Source organism: Mytilus edulis, chromosome 12 (genome assembly GCF_963676685.1).
Source record: "Mytilus edulis chromosome 12, xbMytEdul2.2, whole genome shotgun sequence".
In the NCBI taxonomy this organism is placed as follows: Eukaryota; Metazoa; Mollusca; class Bivalvia; order Mytilida; family Mytilidae; genus Mytilus; species Mytilus edulis.
In genome coordinates, this window is record NC_092355.1 from 49,393,395 (window position 1) to 49,409,869 (window position 16,475).

The window sequence follows — 16,475 nt, forward strand, 5'->3', positions numbered from 1 at the left end:
GGGGTTTCCCCAAGGGATAAAAAGTAAAATCACAAAAATACTGAACTTAGAGGAAAATCAATTCGAAAAGTCCATAATCACATGGCAAAATCAAATAACAAAACGCATCAAAAACGAATGGACAAGAACTGTCATATTCCTGACTTGGTACAGGCATTTGGAACGTTATACTTGATGCTTTTTTTAAATTTTGAGATACGTATTATTAATTGCTTGTATATTACATATAGTCTTTGTTAATCTGTGAAAAATAGAAGAAAATAATTTTAAAAGACGATCAACGTCATTACGGGATCGTTAAAAGACGGCCAATTTGACATGTTTGAGATTTCTTTTTCCTTTTGATAATAAACTCCATGCTTAACAAATCGAAATAAATCTATTTCAGACCCTAATGGCAAGTAGGAAACTGAAAAAAAGATAAACTTCCAAATTGGCGCCAAAAATAAATTCCACGAAATTAATGCAATTTCAGAATGGCGGCTTTTAATATCAGTCCCATTGTTGTCTTAAGAAAGTAGCAACAACGGTCGTTTCTAAGGGCTTGCTTTCCGACTGTTGTACTTTGACATTTCTTTAATTTATGAAGTATTTTTTCCCTGTTCACCAAGAAATAATTGTATAATTAAAATGTCAATTGTTCTTGAACAATTGAGAGGTCTTTCCTTTTGTAATGTAAAATACATGTTCCAATAGACGTAGAATGTACTGAAAAGCTTTAAAACACACTGAAAATCCTTTAAATTAGGTCAAAAACACATAATTCGCTATATAGGACATGACCTTGACCTTTGACCTTTGTCAAGGTCATTAGTCCCCAATGTCATTGCTGAAGACCCCATGGGTCTAGGACCTTTGGTTATATAGTAAAAGCTGATTTTGTCTTTTCAGAAACCTAAATCAGGAGTTATGCCCCTTACAGAAAGATCAAACCTCTTTGGTCAAAATGTAACAAAGTTGCGCCTAAATAACCCAAACATTTTCCACTATTCAAAACTTCTGTAAGTATAATGGTTTCTGAGATTATCCCATAACAAGGTGTTATGTCAAAGGTCAAGGTCAACATACAAATTTGACCTTGAGGTATTTTTCAAAGTCACATGAATTGATGATGAATGGTGAAGATCCTAGGTGTCTACGACTTTCGGTTTCTGAGGCCGAGAAAAAAAAGATCCGTGTTTCCGGTAACCCGACCGACCCTGTTTTTTAGCCCCGACCCTAACTTTTTTATTGGATCTTCCAAAAAAAAAAAAAAAAAAATTATCAACCGACCCTGTTTTTGACACAGGCTTCTGATAGATGACATAATATTTTTTCTCTCTTGCTTCCTCTTGCATAGAAAGCCAGTAAAACATTTTATTAATGTCAAAAGGTATTCCAAATAGGTTAAAATCCAAGAAATTTGCACAGCAGGTGCTTCAAAAACATTGCAAATGGCACACTTCCGGTTTTTGAAACTAATTACGGATCCGGACTTGGAAAAAACATGATAATTTTCCGGATTTCATTTACGATGTCAAAAAAAAAAAAAAAAAAAAAAAAAAAGAATTCCGACCTACCGACCCTATTTTTCAAAATGATGTTACCGGAAACACATATCTTTTTTTTTTAGGCCTGAGTTTTGGTGGCCAACCGACACCGGTTAATTTTCATAGGGGCATAACCCTACCAATGAGTCGTTGAATCTTTTCGATCCAAATGTAACGAAGAACCGGGGTCTGGTCCTGAACAAATTTCACCCTTTGTTTTTTTTCTTCCTATTACGGTTACGGTGTTGGAACGATAACAAGGTTTTTGGGTTTCGGAGGGATTACTCCGAACCGACAAAATATTTCGACTAACAGGGTGAGTTCTGGAAAGGTATACATGACACCGATACAAAGTGTGAACATGAAAGCGACACGTCTTACGGTTAAGGCTGCTAACTTCGTCAAAGTTTGGCGGAAAAAGAATAATAATAATAATTAAAATGTCAATTGTTCTTGAACAATTGAGAGGTCTTTCCTTTTGTAATGTAAAATACATGTTCAAATAGACGTAGAATGTATTGAAAAGGTCAAGGTCAACCTTAAAAACATTTAAAACACACTAAAAATCCTTAAAATAAGGTCAAAAACACATAATTCGCTATCTGGGACATGACCTTGACCTTTGACCTTTTGACCTTTGTCAAGGTCATTAGTCCCCAATGTCATTGCTGAAGACCCCATGGGTCTAGGACCTTTGGTTATATAGTAAAAGCTGATTTTGTCTTTTCAGAAACCTAAATCAGGGGTTATGCCCCTTACAGAAAGGTCAAATCTCTTCGGTCAAAATGTAACAAAGTTGTGCCTTAATGCCCCAAACATTTTCCACTATTCAAAACTTCTGTAAGTATAATGGTTTCTGAGATGTTCTGATAACAAGGTGTTAGGTCAAAGGTCAAGGTCAACATACACATTTGACCTTGAGATATTTTTCAAAGTCACATGAATTGATGATGAATGGTGAAGATCCTAGGTGTCTACGACTTACGGTTTCTGAGTTTTGGTGGCCAACCGACACCGGTTAATTTTCATAGGGGCATAACCCTACCAATGAGTCGTTGAATCTTTTCGATCCAAATGTGACGAAGAACCGGGGTCTGGTCCTGAACAAATTTCACCCTTTGTTTTTTTTCTACCTATTACGGTTACGGTGTTGGAACGATAACAAGGTTTTTGGGTTTCGGAGGGATTACTCCGAACCGACAAAATATTTCGACTAACAGGGTGAGTTCCAGATAGGTATTCATGACACCGATACAAAGTGTAAACATGAAAGCGACACGTCTTACGGTTAAGGCTGCTAACTTCGTCAAAGTTTGGCGGAAGAATAATAATAATAATTAAACTGTCAATTGTTCTTGAACAATTGAGAGGTCTTTCCATTTTTAATGTAAAATACATGTTCCAACAGACGTAGAATGTATTGAAAAGGTCAAGGTCAACCTTAAAAAGCTCGAAAACACACTAAAAATCCTTTAAATAAGGTTAAAAACACTAAATTCGCTATCTGGGACATGACCTTGACCTTTGACCTTTTGACCTTTGTCAAGGTCATTGGTCCCCAATGCCATTACTGAAGACCCCAAGGGTCTAGGACCTTTGGTTATATAGTAAAAGCTGATTTTGTCTTTTCAAAAACCTAAAACAGGGGTTATGCCCCTTATAGAAAGGTCAAATCTCTTTGGTCAAAATGTAACAAAGTTGCGCCATAATGACCCAAACGTTTTCCACCATTTAAAACTTCTGTAAGTATAATGGTTTCTGAGATTATCCCATAACAAGGTGTTAGGTCAAAGGTCAAGGTCAACATACAAATTTGACCTTGAGGTATTTTTTAAAGATACATGAAATGATGATGATTGGTGAAGATTCTATGTGTCTACGACTTACGGTTTCTGAGTTTTGGTGGCCAACCGACACCGGTTAATTTTCATAGGGGCATAACCCTACCAATGAGTCGTTGAATCTTTTCGATCCAAATGTAACGAAGAACCGGGGTCTGGTCCTGAACAAATTTCACCCTTCATTTTTTTTCTACCTATTACGGTTACGGTGTTGGAACGATAACAAGGTTTTTGGGTTTCGGAGGGATTACTCCGAACCGACAAAATATTTCGACTCACAGGGTGAGTTCCGGATAGGTATTCATGACACCGATACAAAGTGTGAACATGAAAGCGACACGTCTTACGGTTACGGAGGGAAATTTTGTCAAAGTTTGGCGGAACAAGAAGAATAATAATAATAATCAGAAGAAATACAGTAAGGTCTTTCCCTTTAGTAAAAGGAAAGACCTTAATTAAAATGTCAATTGTTCTTGAACAATTGAGAGGTCTTTCCTTTTCGAAATGTAAAGTAAATGTTCCAATAGGCGTAGAATGCATTGAAAAGCTCTCAAACACACATAAAACCGTTAAAAAATGACAAAAACAACAAATTCGATAATTTGGACATGACCTTGACTTTTGACCTTGTAACCTTTGTGAAGGTCATTGGTCCACAATGTCATTGTAAAAGACCCCATGGGTCTAAGACTTTTCGTTCAAGAGTTAAAGCTAATTTTACCTTTTCAGAAACCGTTAATGGCGGTTATGCCCCTTAAGAATATGTCAAATCCTTTCGGTCAAAGTGTAAAAAAGTTGAGCCTCAGTCACCTTAACATTTTTCACTGTTTACTATTTCTGTAAGATTAACCGCTTTTGAGATATCGACTTAAAAGTTGAAAGGTCAAAGGTCAAGGTCAACCTTAAAAACATTTAAAACACACTAAAAATACTTAAAATAAGGTCAAAAACACATAATTCGCTATATGGGACATGACCTTGACCTTTGACCTTGTGACCTTTGTCAAGGTCATTAGTCCACAATGTCATTGCTGAAGACCCCATGGGTCTAGGACCTTTGGTTATATAGCAAAAGCTGAATTTGTCTTTTCAGAAACCTAAAACAGGCTTTATGCCCCTTAAAAAAAGGTAAAATCTCTTCGGTCAAAATGTAACAAAGTTGCGCCGTAATGACCCAATCATTTTCCACTATTTGAATCCTCTGTAAGTATTAAGGTTGCTTAGATTATACCATAACAAGGTGTTAGGTCAAAGGTCAAGGTCAACATACACATTTGACCTTGAGGTATTTTTCAAAGTCACATGAATTGATGATGAATGGTGAAGATCCTAGGTGTCTACGACTTACGGTTTCTGAGTTTTGGTGGCCAACCGACACCGGTTAATTTTGATAGGGGCATAACCCTACCAATGAGTCGTTGAATCTTTTCGATCCAAATGTAACGAAGAACCGGGGTCTGTTCCTGAACAAATTCCACCCTTTGGTTTTTTTCTACCTATTATGGTTATGGAATTTGAATGATAACAAGGTTTTTGGGTTTCGGAGGGATTACTCCGAACCGACAAAATATTTCGACTCACAGGGTGAGTTCCGGATAGGTATTCATGACACCGATACAAAGTGTGAACATGAAAGCGACACGTCTTACGGTTACGGAGGCTAACTTCGTCAAAGTTTGGCGGAACAAAAAGAATAATAATTAAAAACCAATTGTTCAGAGAACAATTGAAGGTCTTTCCACCAGTAAATATCTATTTTGATATTAAAATATTAAAGATCAGTCTAAAATGTCAGTTCATATGGCTTTATGATGTACAGATATGAATTTTAAGCAAAGGTCATAATCTAGAACGTCAAATTTACCTATGACCTTAACCTCAATTTCAAGGTCACGAACTGAGGATCTCAAATCAAAAGACCCTAGGTCTCTAATATGAATGGTTAATAAGTTATATCACTTTGCGCATAATTTTAGATATGATAGGGGCTAAAACTCCTGTTTATTGACTACACACCCTTTCAACCAAAATTATTAAGTAATGACATGTCACAACTAACAATTTAGTAAAAATAATTTGTTGATATCTTATAAGGTAAATGAAAATTAGTGAAAATAAGCCAAAATCAAAAATTTAGAATATGACCTTGACCTTTGACCTTGACCTAATTTTCAATTTTTTGGACCAAGGATCTCAAATCAAAAGACCCTAGGTTTCTAATATGTATGGTTAATAAGTTATATCACTTTACGCATAGTTTTAGATGTGATAGGGGCTAAAACTCCCATTTATTGTCTACGTACCCTTTCAACCAAAATTATTATGTTACGACATGTCGCAACTAACAATTTAGTAAAAATAATTTGTCGATATCTTATAAGGTTGATGAAAATGAGTGAAAATAAGCAAAAATCAAAATTTAGAATATGACCTTGACCTTTGACCTTGACCTAATTTTCATTTTTTTGGACCAAGGACCTCAAATCAAAAGACCCTAGGTCTCTATCACTTATGGTTTACCAGTTAGAAATGCAAATTCTTATATCAAACATAAAAGGGGGGATAACTGTCATATGGAATCTATATACGGCTTCGGTCAAAATAAAACAGAACATCCTGAGGATATAACGAGCAATTTGGAAAAATAAATTTGTCGGTTTCTTATACGGTTGCGAAGCCTTAGAGATAACAAGAAAAACAGTGTTCGGGGAGATAACTCTTATTTGGGAAAGTATTCGGTTAAAACGAGTTGGTTTCAAAAGCGTATAAACTGTTCGATATCATATTCCAAAAATCTAAGCGACATCTTGCGAAACAAAAAAACAGCGAAGGAAAAAAATTAGGCGGAAGAAAAAAAAAAAAAATAATAATCAGAAGAAATCCAATAGGTCTTTCCACGGAAAAGTGGAAAGACCTAATAATAATAATAATAATAATAATCAGAAGAAATACAGTAAGGTCTTTCCCTTTAGTAAAAGGAAAGACCTTAATAAACAGAAGAAATACAGTAAGGTCTTTCCCTTTAGTAAAAGGAAAGACCTTAATTAAAATGTTAATTGTTCTTGAACAATTGAGAGGTCTTTCCTTTTGTAATATAAAATACATGTTCCAATAGACGTAGAATGTATTGTCAAATGTAAAAAAGTTGCGCCTAATCCACCTCAACGTTTTTCACTATTTACTATTTCTGTAAGTATAATAGTTTTTGAGATATCGACTAAAAAGTTGAAAGGTCAAAGGTCAAGGTCAACCTTAAAAGCTTTAAAACACACTGAAAATGTTTAAAACACACTAAAAATCCTTTAAATAAGCTCAAAAACACATAATTCGCTATATGGGACATGACCTTGACCTTTGACCTTGTGACCTTTGTCAAGGTCATTAGTCTCCAATGTCATTGCTGAAGACCCCATGGGTCTAAGACCTTTGGTTATGTAGTAAAAGCTGATTTTCTCTTTTCAGAAACCTAAAACAGGGGTTATGCCCCTTACAGAAAGGTCAAATCTCTTCGGTCAAAATGTAACAAAGTAGCGCCTTAATGACCCAAACATTTTCCACTATTCAAAACTTCTGTAAGTATAATGGTTTCTGAGATTATCCCATAACAAGGTGTAAGGTCAAAGGTCAAGGTCAACATACACATTTGACCTTGAAGTATTTTTCAAAGTCACATGAATTGATGATGAATGGTGAAGATCCTATGTGTCTACGACTTACGGTTTCTGAGTTTTGGTTGTCAACCGACACCGGTTAATTTTCATAGGGGCATAACCCTACCAATGAGTCGTTGAATCCTTTCGATCCAAATGTAACGAAGAACCGGGGTCTGGTCCTGAACAAATTTCACCCTTCGCTTTTTTTCTACCTATTAAGGTTACAGTGTTTGAACGATTACAAGGTTTTTGGGTTTCGGAGCGATTACTCCGAACCGACCAAATATTTCGACTCACAGGGTGAGTTCCGGATAGGTATTCATGACTTTGATACAAATTGTGAACATGAAAGCGACACGTCTTACGGTTAACGCGGATAAATTTGTCAAAGTTTGGCGGAAGAATAATAATAATAATAATTAAAAACCAATTGTTCAGAGAACAATTGAAGGTCTTTCCACCAGTAAATATCTATTTTGATATTAAAATATTAAAGATCAGTCTAAAATGACAGTTCATATGGCTTTATGATGTACAGATATGAATTTTAAGCAAAGGTCATAATCTAGAACGTCAAATTTACCTATGACCTTGACCTCATGAACTGAGGATCTCAAATCAAAAGACCCTAGGTCTCTAATATGAATGGTAAATAAGTTATATCACTTTACGCATAATTTTAGATATGATAGGGGCTAAAACTCCTGTTTATTGACTACGCACCCTTTCAACCAAAATTATTAAGTAATGACATGTCACAACTAACAATTTAGTAAAAATAATTTGTTGATATCTTATAAGGTAAATGAAAATTAGTGAAAATAAGCCAAAATCAAAAATTTAGAATATGACCTTGACCTTTGACCTTGACCTAATTTTCAATTTTTTGGACCAAGGATCTCAAATCAAAAGACCCTAGGTCTCTAATATGTATGGTTAATAAGTTATATCACTTTACGCATAGTTTTAGATGTGATAGGGGCTAAAACTCCCATTTATTGTCTACGTACCCTTTCAACGAAAATTATTATGTTACGACATGTCGCAACTAACAATTTAGTAAAAATAATTTGTCGATATCTTATAAGGTTGATGAAAATGAGTGAAAATAAGCAAAAATCAAAATTTAGAATATGACCTTGACCTTTGACCTTGACCTAATTTTCATTTTTTTGGACCAAGGACCTCAAATCAAAAGACCCTAGGTCTCTATCACTTATGGTTTACCAGTTAGAAATGCAAATTCTTATATCAAACATAAAAGGGGGGATAACTGTCATATGGAATCTATATACGGCTTCGGTCAAAATAAAACAGAACATCCTGAGGATATAACGAGCAATTTGGAAAAATAAATTTGTCGGTTTCTTATACGGTTGCGAAGCCTTAGAGATAACAAGAAAAACAGTGTTCGGGGAGATAACTCTTATTTGGGAAAGTATTCGGTTAAAACGAGTTGGTTTCAAAAGCGTATAAACTGTTCGATATCATATTCCAAAAATGTAAGCGACATCTTGCGAAACAAAAAAACAGCGAAGGAAAAAAATTAGGCGGAAGAAAAAAAAAAAAAATAATAATCAGAAGAAATCCAATAGGTCTTTCCACGGAAAAGTGGAAAGACCTAATAATAAACAGAAGAAATACAGTAAGGTCTTTCCCTTTAGAAAAAGGAAAGACCTTAATAATAAACAGAAGAAATACAGTATGGTCTTTCCCTTTTGAAAAAGGAAAGACCTTAATTAAATCTGGTCTATGTATGTGTGACTGACAATGAGACAATTATCCATCTAAGTCATAATCAGGTTGGGAACAACCCCTTTATATTATAAATATCCCTTTTATGAGGGGTCAATATAAGTTATAATATGTTTCTTTGTAAAAAAAACTTTTTAGGGGTAAATTCAGTAAAAAATCTCCCATTGACTTTAATGCTAATCTATGTGTGGAAATAAATTTATACCTGATTTACCTTTAGAAATTAAAAACTTTCATATATCATTCATGAAAGTACAAATGTAGCCCTATCTTTTGCAACAATAAAAACAGGGTCATGCGGCATTTTTGGGCATTCACATGGCCTTGTTTACAAACAATGTACATTCGCACTGAATTCCTATACTGAACCCCATTACTTTTCAACCCTGTAGGGAAAAAAAATAGTACATTTAGCATTTATTTTTTTTAATTTTTTTTCAACTCTAGTTTTGATCCATCTACCAAAAAATATTTATTACAAACATTATCTACCAATCAGAAGAGCACAGGATTTCACTTTTAGACAGAAAGCTCTCCCCCAAATGGACGGTCCCTGATGACGTATATTTATTTACTGAATTTACCCCTTTAGTACAAAAGGGCTCATATTTTCCTAAAGAACTATATATCTATCTTTTATAAAATGGTCAAAACATGTCCAAGAATTTTGTAAGATTCCTTGATTTAAACCATGTTAAGGCCATAGTTATTTTATTTTTAGTTTTACGAAATTTTCTTACAAAACCAATGGGTAGGAGGACGAAAAAAAATTAAAAAAAAATTCAAGATTTTTTTTTTTTTTTTTATTTATTTCGTTTTACAGACACCTATTAAGAAAAGAATGGGTAGGAGGAAGAAAAAAAAAAACTTCCAAGACAAAACACATTCCAAAAACAAACTGCAGAACTTCACAAATGATGACATGTGTTTGTGCTGTGACCATGGATTGATTTAATACTCTTTAATATGTCAGTATCTATGTACTTTATCTGTTAAAACAAATTTTAATTCAAGTATAAATACTTTTTTTATTTTATTTTTACAATACAACAGACATGTCAGACAATGACAGTTCAATGTTCATTTTTGGACTTTTTAACTTTTTTGGCATTCCTGGTCGCAGGTTTCATTTTCTTCCAATGCATCCTTTGTATATGGGCCGCACAATACTGAAGTCTTCCTTCAGCTGAACTATTTCAGGATTGTTTGCAATGTCTTCAAAGTCCCAGCAAATAAGCAAACATTGAAAACCTGTGTGATACCTATTTAAAATAAAAGATGAAAAAAATCTCAGAAATTGTTTCATTCATGCCAGTGATTCAATCATATCATACCACTTTTTCTGCCTTGTACACTTTTAATATAAAATAGGAATTTTGTTTTAAACTGATAAATACAATTTAGATTCCAAAATTGTTTGAGACTCCAATCATGTTTACGTATGAGGGTTTTGATTCCCTCCTCTAGGAGACAATACAAATGTTATCCTGGAACAAGGTTGGACAGACTATCCTAAGTAACTAAGATTCAGTCAGAGTGGACTGTTTGCTATTGCAGTATTCGCTACTAATATGTTTTTTTTTTCACATATAAGAAAAAAATCTCAGATAGAAACTACTACAAAATTACAGCTATAAATATTGTTTTCATGCATTTCACAAACACACAAATGTTGCATACTTTCATATATTTTTTAAGAATTGCTTTTCATCTTGATGAAATTCTAATTTAAAAATACATACCTGGATAAATGATAAGTCACCTCCATCAGACTTTCACAGGACAAGGATTCCCTGACAATGACTTTGTCTTGATACACATTTGGCCAATAGATGTATCAGACTCCCCTTTTACTTGCGGTTATCAAAAACAAACTATATACGCGGAACCACCGCACCATGGTGGCCAAAAACATTCAAGTCCTTTCTAACATCGATCGCTAAGCGTAAATTCCTATTCTTTCAAGCGCTGTGCAGAGTCGGATCGAAAAATACAACTAAAAACCAAATTATTTAATTTTTATAACAAAGCACCGCGGCGGGCGGAAAAAAAAATTTAAAAAAAATTGTCGTTTTTCAATTTTATTTTTTTTCCAATTCGGCAAAAGTTAGGGTCGGCGGATTCGTAAAACTAAAAATAAAATAACTATGGCCTAACACATTTACTTTAACAATTTAATATTATTCAAAATAAGTGGACCCCTGTTTTAGACCAGATGCTCCGCAGGGTGCAGCTATATACGACCGCAGAGGTTGAACCCTGAACAGTTAGGGCAAGTATGGACACAACATTTAAGCTGGATTCAGCTCTAAATTTGGATTGTGATTAAATAGTTGACACAGCATAGGTTTCTGACACAGAATGAATGTGGTCTAATGAACTTAAAATATTTGTTTTGCCTTTGAGCAATTCACTATGCTGTTGAATATTAATCCTCTCAAAAAAATGTTTGAAGAAATTTTCTTTTTATTTATGAAATCTGAAATGAGAAAAATTTACCCCCCCCCCCCCCATTTTTTTTTCACATCCCCCTTTCCCTTTTTCCAAAACTGATCTCAATTCAAATTCCTAATGGAGTTTGCAACAATAACTACTCATTTAAATACATCATAAAATATTAAAATGTAAAATAAAGTGCTTGTTATCAAGGAATGGTAAAGATTGTTTTAATTTATCAGTTGGTAGTCAAAGTGAATATACATTGTATATTGTATAAAACAATGATTTAAGTTGATTCAACTACTATTCTGGACAAAGAAAGATAACTCCAATTGAAAATTTCTTGCTATTGCACAATATTGTGCAATTAGATATTTCTTGCTATTGCGCAATACTGTGCAATTGAAAATATTTGCTATTGCACAATACTGTGCAATTGAAGATTTCTTGCAATTGCGCAATACTGTGCAATTGAAAATTGCTTGCTATTGCACAATACCCAAGAATTCAATTTTTGTTAAAATCAAACTTAGTTTAATTTTGGACCCTTTGGACTTTAATGTAGACCAATTTGAAAACGGGACCAAAAATTAAGATTCTGCATACACAGTTAGATTTGGCATATCAAAGAACCTCAATTATTCAATTTTTGATGAAATCAAACAAAGTTTAATTTTGGACCCCGATGTGGACCAACTTGAAAACTGGGCCAATAATCAAAAATCTAAGTACATTTTTAGATTCAGCATAACAAAGAACCCCAAGGATTCAATTTTTGTTAAAATCAAACTAAGTTTAATTTTGGACCCTTTGGACCATAATTTCATAGATTTCTATTTACTTAGGGACGACATCAAAAGTTCAATGAAGGATAAAAAACTTAATTCAAATAGTTTTTTCATTGACCCCCCTACCCCCCTATTAACTTAATTTGGGAAAAATTGATTGACCCATATGGATATATGTAAAAATCAATGTCGGATAACCAAATCTTGCAGCAGTTCAACCCCCCCACCCCCCAACTATTTGAATTAAGTTTTTTATCTTACATTGATCTTTTGATGTCGTCCCTTATACTAAAGTTATTGTACGAAAACCAAGAATAATGCTTATTTGGGACCTTTTTTGGCCCCTTATTCCTAAACTGTTGGAACCAAAACTCCCAAAATCAATCCCAACCTTCCTTTTATGGTCATAAACCTTGTGTTTAAATTTCATAGATTTCTATTTACTTATACTAAAGTTATGGTGCGAAAACCAAGAATAATGCTTATTTTGGCCCCTTTTTGGCCCCTAATTCCTAAACTGTTGGGACCAAAACTCCCAAAAATCAATCCCAACCATCCTTTTGTGTTCATCAACCTTGTGTTTAAATTTCATTGATTTCTATTTACTTATACTAAAGTTATTGTACGAAAACCAAGAATAATGCTTATTTGGGCCCTTTATGGCCCCAATTCTTAAAATGTTAGGACCAAAACTCCCAAAATCAATCCCAACCTTCCTTTTGTGGTCATAAACCTTGTGTTAAAATTTCATAGATTTCTATTCACTTCTACTAAAGTTAGAGTGCGAAAACTAAAAGTATTCGGACGACGACGACGACGCCAACGTGATAGCAATATACGACGAAAAATTAAAATTTTTGCGGTCGTATAAAAACTGATGTAGAATAATTTCAGGGGAACTATGCCCTACATTTTTTGATATAACTATACCAGTATTTTTTTTATTTAATTTGGCCTTATATAATTACATATGTACTACTATAAAATCACATGCTTGATCCATGTGTCTTTCTAACCACAATCATATTTCCCATCTCTTCCATAGTTGCTCATCCAAAAAAAAAAATCATCATATATTAAGATGAGAAGCTGTCATACAAACAATCAACCTTTGTTTAAATACAAATTGTCTTAGTTAAAATCTGTCACAGGTCCATTTAAATACCCCAATAGTCATTATCGTAGATACAATATGTCTTAATACTAAATCAACTATAGGCTATTGTAGATTATATCGTTGCACAGTTATTTAATTGTCACTGGATATACCATAATTAACAGTTCATTGTAGTATTTTTGAACATGCTCAAGATAGTTTAACAAATTAGTAAATGCACTGTTGTGATCATATGGGACACTTTGAATAGGGTCACTAAGACTTGATTAATTGCATTTCAGCATGGACATGTACAAAATGTAGTAGGCTAGCAACCCTTAAAATGACAAAATATAAAGCATTTTTAGTGTCATCCTTCAGTTCTGATTAATTTACTTTTAAAAATCCCCTTTTAAGAACAATAGTTTTTAATTTATATCATTACATTATGTTAATTAAAAATCTATAAATCCAGTTGCAGTAACAGATGAAATATAAATTATCTGAATCTGAGAAAAAAAAAAAAAAAAAAAAACGTGCTTGCACTACCCTGAATATCACATCTGGGTAGTCTCCTTATAAATATTTAGTCATCATGAAACAGAAGTATACAAGGTACATGTAATTTATCATCCCTTCATAAATTTTATGACACCATCAAGAGTTTATTTTCAAAATTGGAGATTTTGATTAATTGATTGATAATTGCTTATTCTAATCAATTCAGTGGTTGTTTGTTGCTGAATTACATATTTGTTTTCATTAATTTTTTTTGTACATTAGTTTTCTTGTTTGAATTGTTTTACATTTCGTCATTTGTGATTTTGGGGCCTTTTTAAAGCTGACTAAGTGGTATGGGCTTTGCTCAATGTTGAAGGTCATATTGTGACCTATAGTTGTTAACTTCTGTGTCATTTATTCTCTCGATGAAGTTTTATCATTGGTTATCATACCACTTCTTTTATATACTGATATAGCATTGTAATAATATCTTGTACGATACAAGTTTTTTTCTGCACCAGATGAGCAGTGTAAATCAGGGTTCTGTGCAGAGGCAGATTTAGGGGGAGGGGCCCATGCCCTCCCCTTTTTTGGAAAAAAATTTGGTTGCTTATACATTGTATATGGAATCACTGAAGAGTGACTGGAGTGTGCCCCCTCTTAGACAGTCAGTGGGCCCCCACTTATGGAAATGTCTAGATCGACCAGTGCTGTGTCATTTTGGATTTGATCTCTTGTGGAGAGTTGGTAATCACACCACATCTCCTTTCTTATAAAAATACACACTTCATGCTGTATCATCCTTACAGCTCATGATCACAACACAAGGCAACAGGGGGAAAGGATAACATATCACCCCACAAGACACATTATTCTGAGTCCAAGCAAACCAAAATTTGGTGTGACTCAGTTGAGGCTTATGTTACTGTTAGTACATGTACATGTATAGTATAGCTTGTCATGGTGCAGAGCCAGAGAACAGCAAACAAATTACTGTGGATTCATTTTTATTCGTGGTATACCAATTTTCGTGGGTTTCGTGGGTCACAGCGAACCACGAATTTAAGAATTCAACGAAGAATAATCCCGAAAAATGTGTATGGAGTCGGATATTTATTTCCGGTTTTGTTATGCAGTTCTAGTATAGTGTTGACTAGCGATAAACATTGAAACATAACACGTGTTTTTTATTGAAAGAAGATACAAGTATTTTAATTAAATCAATAATAAATATATCGAATATCAGTGATCATTTACTTTTTAAAATTGATTAAAACTGTTCATGAAAAATAACTGCAAGTTGTTGTTAATTACCGTGTCATAGTTTGGTTTACTAGTGATTAATAATTAATCAACACTTTAACCTAGAATGACCAAGCGAGGATTTTGACAATTCAAAACTTTTTCAATGAATTCCTTCTTTTTTATTTGTTTTATTATTGATCAAACCAAGGAGTTTATATGATCTCCTAAATCAAAAAGAAATCCACGGATTACGTATCTGATTTTTTTTTTTTGTTGTAATCAGCGATCCACGAATTTACGTATACCACGAAATGTCTTTTTTTCTCTATCCACGAAAATTGATACCCACGAAAATAAATGAATCCACAGCAAGGATCCGGAAATTTTTTCACCTAATTTCGGTCATTTTGGGATAACTTAAAAGTTGGTGTCCTTTTTCAAACAAAGATTGTGTGTATGCTCATACAGTCATACTCGTAGCATCAACGAACTTGTTGAACTGTTGCATCGCATTTACTTCAGAAATTTCCCTACCATTTTTCTAAAAATCGACCTTGAGCAATAAAAGAAAGGCAATAGTTTAAAAATGAAATGATTTTAATGACTCAAAACGATATATTTCTGAAACTTCGCTTACGTTTCTTTCGATTTTGAAGACAAAATTACAACCGGATGTTTTACGACAACAGTAAAACGACCAATTCCCGACTCATTTCCGGGATTAGTTTTGTTTATCAAATTCACAGGAAATCGTCGGCTTTTTAACTGTTTTACCTTTTAAGAGTGTTTGAATATTTATTATAATAGTTGGACTTGTTTAATTAAGAATGAAATCATTTTGAATTTACGATTTAGTGTCTAATGTGCGGAAGAGAATTTCAAGCATGCGTATTAGTAAACAAAAAGCACGTGTGTTTGTAGTGAAACAATATTTTGTTCTACGTAAATTAATTTAATTTTAATTTAATTTTAAATCAGAATTAACAATAATTGTCTTAGCTGAGAAAAGTAATTAAATAATGCAGACAGTTGTTTTGAACTTTTAATTTCTTTAAAATATTAGTTCTGAGCTTGTGATGAATAGAAAATTTAATTAAAAACACAGGTAAAGAGATTAGCGATCATTAGCCAATATTTCCTCGAGGCATTACTATAGTTATTAGGAGGGCCCTCAATATTATAACACTTTACTGGAGTGGCAGTTTTATTACAGGAAAAGGATAACGAACAAAAAATAAGTTCAAAATGGCGATTTAGACAATGTTAGAAACTCGATCTCAACGAAATGACATTGAATGACCGAAATTATTTCTGTAAAAAAATAAAATTTGTCCTAAATCCCAATTACTCATTTAGGACAAAATACTTTCAGTTTAGGTCAAGACTGGCATATATGACCGTTTCCGGACCCTTGATCCACAGTATATAAATTCAAGCAAAACAATCATATTAAGCTATATTAAGTAAAAATTAAAATTCCAAAAAAAATGTTGTTCCTTGAAAAAACAGGAAGTGCAACCTTATTGCTAAAGAAATATAACACCAAAGGAGTAGGTCCAGTAAGACCCCTTTTTGGCCCCAAAATATAGCAGTTTTACAAAATTGTTAAAATGTAAACATTTAGTTAT